At 36.0% G+C, this 6,005-nt stretch overlaps 1 pseudogene; it reads right to left on the reverse strand.

The window, feature by feature from the left end:
- Nucleotides 1-25: 25 nt before the first annotated feature.
- Nucleotides 26-3,335, reverse strand: LOC111819339 (olfactory receptor 10R2-like; annotated as a pseudogene).
- Between the last annotated feature and the right edge of the window lie 2,670 nt (nucleotides 3,336-6,005).

Here is a 6,005-nt window from a genome sequence, read left to right on the forward strand (position 1 = left end):
CTATACAGGTGTATTTTTTCAGCTCTCTCTCTTTGGCTTAGAATGACTTCAGTAATCCATTTTCATGCTTCTATAATTGGTTTGATATTTTCCATCTGCTCTCCTCTCTTGTTTGGCTTTTCGAAGAGTGCCTTTATGTGTTTTTTATACCCTTGCTATCATTTTAGTGGGTTTATAGTTACAGTGTATGTTAAATCGAAAAAAAAAACATATTTCATAGTTTTAAAGAACTTGTTTCGAACAAAATTAGTTAATGGATGCTGTTAGAAATGTAATGACAAGCAAATAAACACAAATGCAGGTAAGCATTTTACTTAAACACAATGGATCTATGACAGGTCACATACACATAAAACAAATAATGATATAGTGTACTAAAATAGTTTTATTAATAAAATTAAGATAACATCTATAATATATGTATTAAAATTTTCATCTAAATAAAAGTGCTTCACCATATTAAGTGAACAGGCATAATTCAGAAGAAACCACAAAGAAATTCAATAAATTGCAAAAAATAAAACTATGTCAATCTCATCCTCAAATTAACACAAAACAAAGCTAGAAATGCATAATGGAAGTTTTTGAAGTATCAGCAAGGAACTATGTATAATAAGTACCTTATTCCTTAAAAAAAAAAAAAAAAAAGTGGTCAATAAATGAAATTGCTAACCTGTTAGGAAAAAGTCAGAACAGAATACTATAATGGATGTTCTCAAAGCTCTACTTACAGAGACTTGCATTGCCTTAAATGCCTTCACTTATTTAACTAGTAAGAATAAAAACTTAAAAAGATATAGTATTGTAAGATTGAAAAATAACAGACAAAAATAGCAACACAGGTGGTAGTACTTTAAAAATAGAAGAGAACATTATTTATGATTTTATACCTTTCAACTTAAAAAATATAAATAAAATTAACAAGAAAGAGTACAGTTACATTGTACCCTGGGAATAGAGGTCACATATTAAAAATGAGCTTCAGTTTTATGCATTATTATTTTAAAATAATACTGACAAGCTGCAGCATATCTAGAAAGCTGCACCCAAGAATGTGGAGTGTCTAAAATTTAGGTCACATGAGTAATGGAAAAGAGAAGGTTCAAGTTGTCATTCTAACTGTCTTATGTATCTGTGAAGCAGGATCAGACTTTATGTGTGATGTAAGAGATGGAATGTATGAAAATCACAGAGAGGCAAATTCCAGCTAAAATGAGGGAAAATAATAATGAGAGCTGAGTACAACAGGAATGGACATTTTATGAAGCCATTGATACCTAGTCAACCGAAGGTTAATTTCCATTAGAGATCCTGATGAAGGAATGTCTGCACAGGTAGGAGGTGGGACTAGATGACAACCTAAGTTCTCCCATACCTACTATTATGCAGTCTGGAATTAAACCTGAGACTATGTATCTCCCTCTTCTTAATAAATTCAGTGTGGAAGACCATGCAGATATTTTCTTAAGCCTAAGGTTGGATTTTATGGTTGATCATTCTTTTCCATTCCTTTGTGTAACACACCTTCTATGTTACATAAGGAGTAGTTTCTAAGAGTGGTCAAAAAGGCATCCAGAAACGCTCTTTCTGGAGAATCAAAAAGAAAAGGTCCTTGCAGAAATAGGAAATGCTTCAGTTAATGCAATAATGGTGTTGCACTTTGTGTGGCTTCACATTTTATACATGTTTTCTTTTATCTTATTTATTTCATTCAAATAAAAACCCTATGAAGTAGGAAACAAAAATTATGTTAATCACATTTCTATATAATACAATTTAGGTTTACAAAAAAAAAAAAGTAGCTGTATCAACATCATCACCTAGCCAGTGTCTAATTAAATCTTCTAGTTACAGATACAAGGACTTTTTTTCCACCAACATGTCATACTGTTAGATGTAAGCCACCTTCAGGTTTGGGAACCTCATTTTAGGCTGGGCATAATCTTAAGAAAAGAGCATAATCAATGGAGATTGATGGAAAACAAGCCAAAGGACAAAAGATGATGGTTTTTAAGACTCTTTTGAGAACTATCCTTCTAGAGAAATAGGAGGAGGATGAGGAAAGTGATGATTCATTACCAGATACTGTGATTCTTTGCAACAACCCAGAGAAGAACATATTATTATCCCCACTTTACATTCAAAAACATTAAGGCCTCACAATGTCAAACAACTCATCTAAGACCACACAGTTATACAGATAAATAGAGTAGATACTTATAGGATTTAAAAAAAAAAGATCCACCTTTTATTGTCACAGACATGTGTGTACACTTTTTAAATATTCTAACTATAAACTCTTAGAAAAAAAACCAGTCTTGCCAATCATTTTCCTGATAGCCATCTGGACATCTTTATTCCTAAGGCTGTATACCATGGGGCTCAACAATGGGGTGATGATGGTATAGGTCACTGTCACCAGCCTGTCTTTGCCTGATGTGTGTTTGGATGAGGGCCACAGGTAGACAGAGGAAGCACAGCCATAGTGAACAATAACCATGGTGAGATGGGAGGCACAGGTGGAGAAGGCTTTTCGCTTGCCTTCAGCTTAGGGGATCCTCAGGATGGTGCGAACGATGAAGCCATAGGAGATACAGATGAAGATCAAGGGCACAAGAAGCACAAGGGCTCCACCAATGAAGATGACCAGTTCATTAATGTGGGCATCAGCACAGGCAAGGCGAATGACAGGGGAAATATCACAAAAGTAGTGATCAACCTTATTGAGGCCACAGAAAGGGAGGCTAAACACCACAGTTGTCCCTACCAGAGATGTCAGGAAGCCACCAATAATAGAAGTTACTGCCAGTTGTCCACATACCTTCCAACTCATAAGCATGGGATAGTGCAAAGGCTGGCAGATGGCAGCCTAGTGATCATAACCCATCACGCTCAGAAGAAGGCAATTGGTGATAGCAAAACCAAGGAAGAAGAACATCTGAGTGGCACAACTCATAAAGGAGAGTGTCCTGAGTACATTCAGCAAGTTGATGAGCATCTTGGGCAGGATAACAATTGTGTATAAGGTCTCAGAGACAGAAAGGACACACAGAAAGAAGTACATAAGTGTGCACAGGTCGCAATCCAGGCCGATGACTGAGATGATATTTCCACTCAGGATGAACAAATAGAGGGGGAGAAAAACCACAAAGAGAACAAGCTGCAGTTCCCCAAGACTAGAGAAACCCATCAATAGGAACTCAGTGACAAAGGAGGAATTGGCCATGGAGAGTTGATCCCATGGAGTAAAGTCAGTATGATCAGGTGCAAAGACCTTTGGAACTGAAGAACCAGGAAGAATTACCCCTCCTAAAGTAGGGAGTGCCAGTCTAGTTTGAATTAGAAACAATAAGCATGGGAGAGAGAAAAAAAAAAAAAAAGGACAGTAAGTTAACAGGAAATTGTTCTAAATTGATATGCTATTTTTCTATAAATGATTTTAGCAATGAATAAGGCTATGAGTGTTCACCTGAACTGTACAGACATTTGCCCATATAAATCCCATCTTTCATGTCCCCTCCTTGCAGACTTGTGTAGTCTCTGCTCAATATTTTGGTAGTCTAATTACTGAAGAAACTTTCATCTGCATTATGATTTCAAGTGGTTATTCTTTCATCCAAATTACTGATAAAAGATTATAGTCTATGAGCAATAGTAGCCACGTCTGAGGACCCCCTCCCACCTTCTTCTAATACATCCTGTATCTGGATCTACATCAGTTTATCTGTCTTTGTTTCACTTGCCCATAAACAATAGGGTTTCCTTCCATGAGTGAAAATATAACCCATTTCCATACAGTCATTCATAACATTACTTTGGTTGGGAACTGCAGTTACTTCCTTAGAATTAGCTTCATGACCCTTATACAAACTCTTATAAGATACTACGCCTTGTTTCTCCTTAAAGAAAACACATGGCTGGAATAATTTAGTTTTGCTTCAGCATTCACTGGTTGCCCATTTTAACATATGTCCTATGCATAATATACCTGACTTGGATACTGAACAAACTGTTGTTCCTAAGATCTGTCTCTGTATTCCTAAGTAGCTACTTGCCTAGACAAAGGTTTAACAAAATTTCTAAATGGGACTAGAATCAAGAGATTTACTTCTTTCAAAATCTTTTTAATTGTTTCTGTATAAATAAGGAATGCACAGCATGCTGTTTGACTAGAACAAAATCCCCACTAGCATCCTTCCTGAGACACCATCTCTTTACCTTCCCATTTCCTGGTCTCCTCTCTTTGATAGCTTCTCTCTTACAGGATCATCCCCAGAGTGAAAAGGTAACTTAGTATCCAAAAATGTTAGAGTTCCTGGAAGGAGAGAAAGGTCATGTTACTCAGCGGCTACCTCATGACCCTCATCAGTTGCCTGCCTTTTCAAACTCATCCTTGGAACCTCTGTGGGAACTAAAACTTGAAAATAAAATACCCACGGAAAACTAACTCTACTCAACCCAGCCTTGGATGCTGGATAAAATATTCAAAAATAAGAGAGAATGTCAAGAGCTAGGTTGTGAAGCTATTGCAGATTTACAGAAAAGCTTGGGAAAATGAGAAAGAGGAAAAAGAAAACAAAAGATAAAGAAGATAATTGAATTTTCTGTCTAGCAAGTGGAAAGGATGAATTAATTATTCTTTATACCTCTCTATGACTCTTCAGCACCTACAGGGCAAAATCAATTCTTAAGATAGTTAATAAGGCACCTGATGCTTTGTCCCCACCTACATCCACAACCTCATCCTCCAACTCTCTTACCATCAATACATCATCACACAGAAATACTTACAGTTCCTTCTATATGTCTTTGTGTTTCAAAATAAAAAGGAAAGAGAAACAGCAATCTTAGACTCCAATATCCTTTCACCTTCTGTGGCCAACTCATTCTTCACAATTTTAAAGTCAAAGATTGTTGAACTTTCTCTAATCTGTCTAGAGAGAGTTTTCTGTTCTCAGTGTTCCTAAAGCTTGTTTCATGTGCATTAATCAAAATACTCTACATGTTATATCCAAATTATTTTTCCTGTCTTCCCCATAGACTTGCAAACCTCAAGGATAAAGACTATACTTTATTCCACTGTTATCTTCAGAACATAACTCAATACTTAAATAAATGAGATACAAGTGCTTGAAGAATAAATAAATGAAATAATCCATTAATTAATTTATAATGATTCCTATTAGTTCGTTTTATAGAAGCCTGGTTTTCCTGTTCACCACCATGTGTCTCCTAAGTCAAAACTCTTTCTGTGTTCCCCATACATTCTATGTACTCTGTATAGTTTTGTTCCCTTCTAAAATTAATACCATGTCCTTCCTGTGAAAAATCAAAACTTACCCTGTGGCCCTCCCTTCTTCTTGGCCCTTGTATTTTCATCCATTTAGCTGTCCTTTCAGTCATTTGATTATATTGTCTATTTTTCACTAAATACTTATTGCATATTATTTTCCCATCACTAAGTCATGGGAAAACCCAACAATTTTTAAATATAACATACAAATAAAATACTGGACTAGAATGCCTTTTCTCAATAAGCAAATCAAGGTCCTCATGTAAAAATGAAAGTTTTCCATTCCTTCAGATCAAAGTTCTGGTGCCCAATGGTATATAGGTATCTTGACTCTCAGACACTTCTGTGAAAGTTTTCAGGTGAGATTTGCCAAAATTATCTCCCTTGACATGCTTTTCCTAGATCTATCTTCCATCTTCCAGGAACTCTCTGGACCAAGATAAGAAAATCCTCCACATTACTCCGCAGAACAATATCACCTGTGCATTTTCTCCATGGACAGTTTAACAATTGCCTCAAGAGCATCACCCATGATCTTTCCTTTTTACATTAGCTATAGCCTTAATGCCTTGGTTGGTAATTAAGATATTCACCTCCATAGGAAGACAATTACCACATTGTGCCCAACACTTGTCCATTATTTTCCCAATTAACAAGTAGAACTATAGTTGTATACTATGGGAATAAGTTGGCCAAAAAGAAGGCCCTTTCT

The sequence above is a fragment of the Trichechus manatus genome, unplaced genomic scaffold (assembly GCF_000243295.1).
Source record: "Trichechus manatus latirostris isolate Lorelei unplaced genomic scaffold, TriManLat1.0 scaffold00398, whole genome shotgun sequence".
NCBI classification, from domain to species: domain Eukaryota; kingdom Metazoa; phylum Chordata; class Mammalia; order Sirenia; family Trichechidae; genus Trichechus; species Trichechus manatus.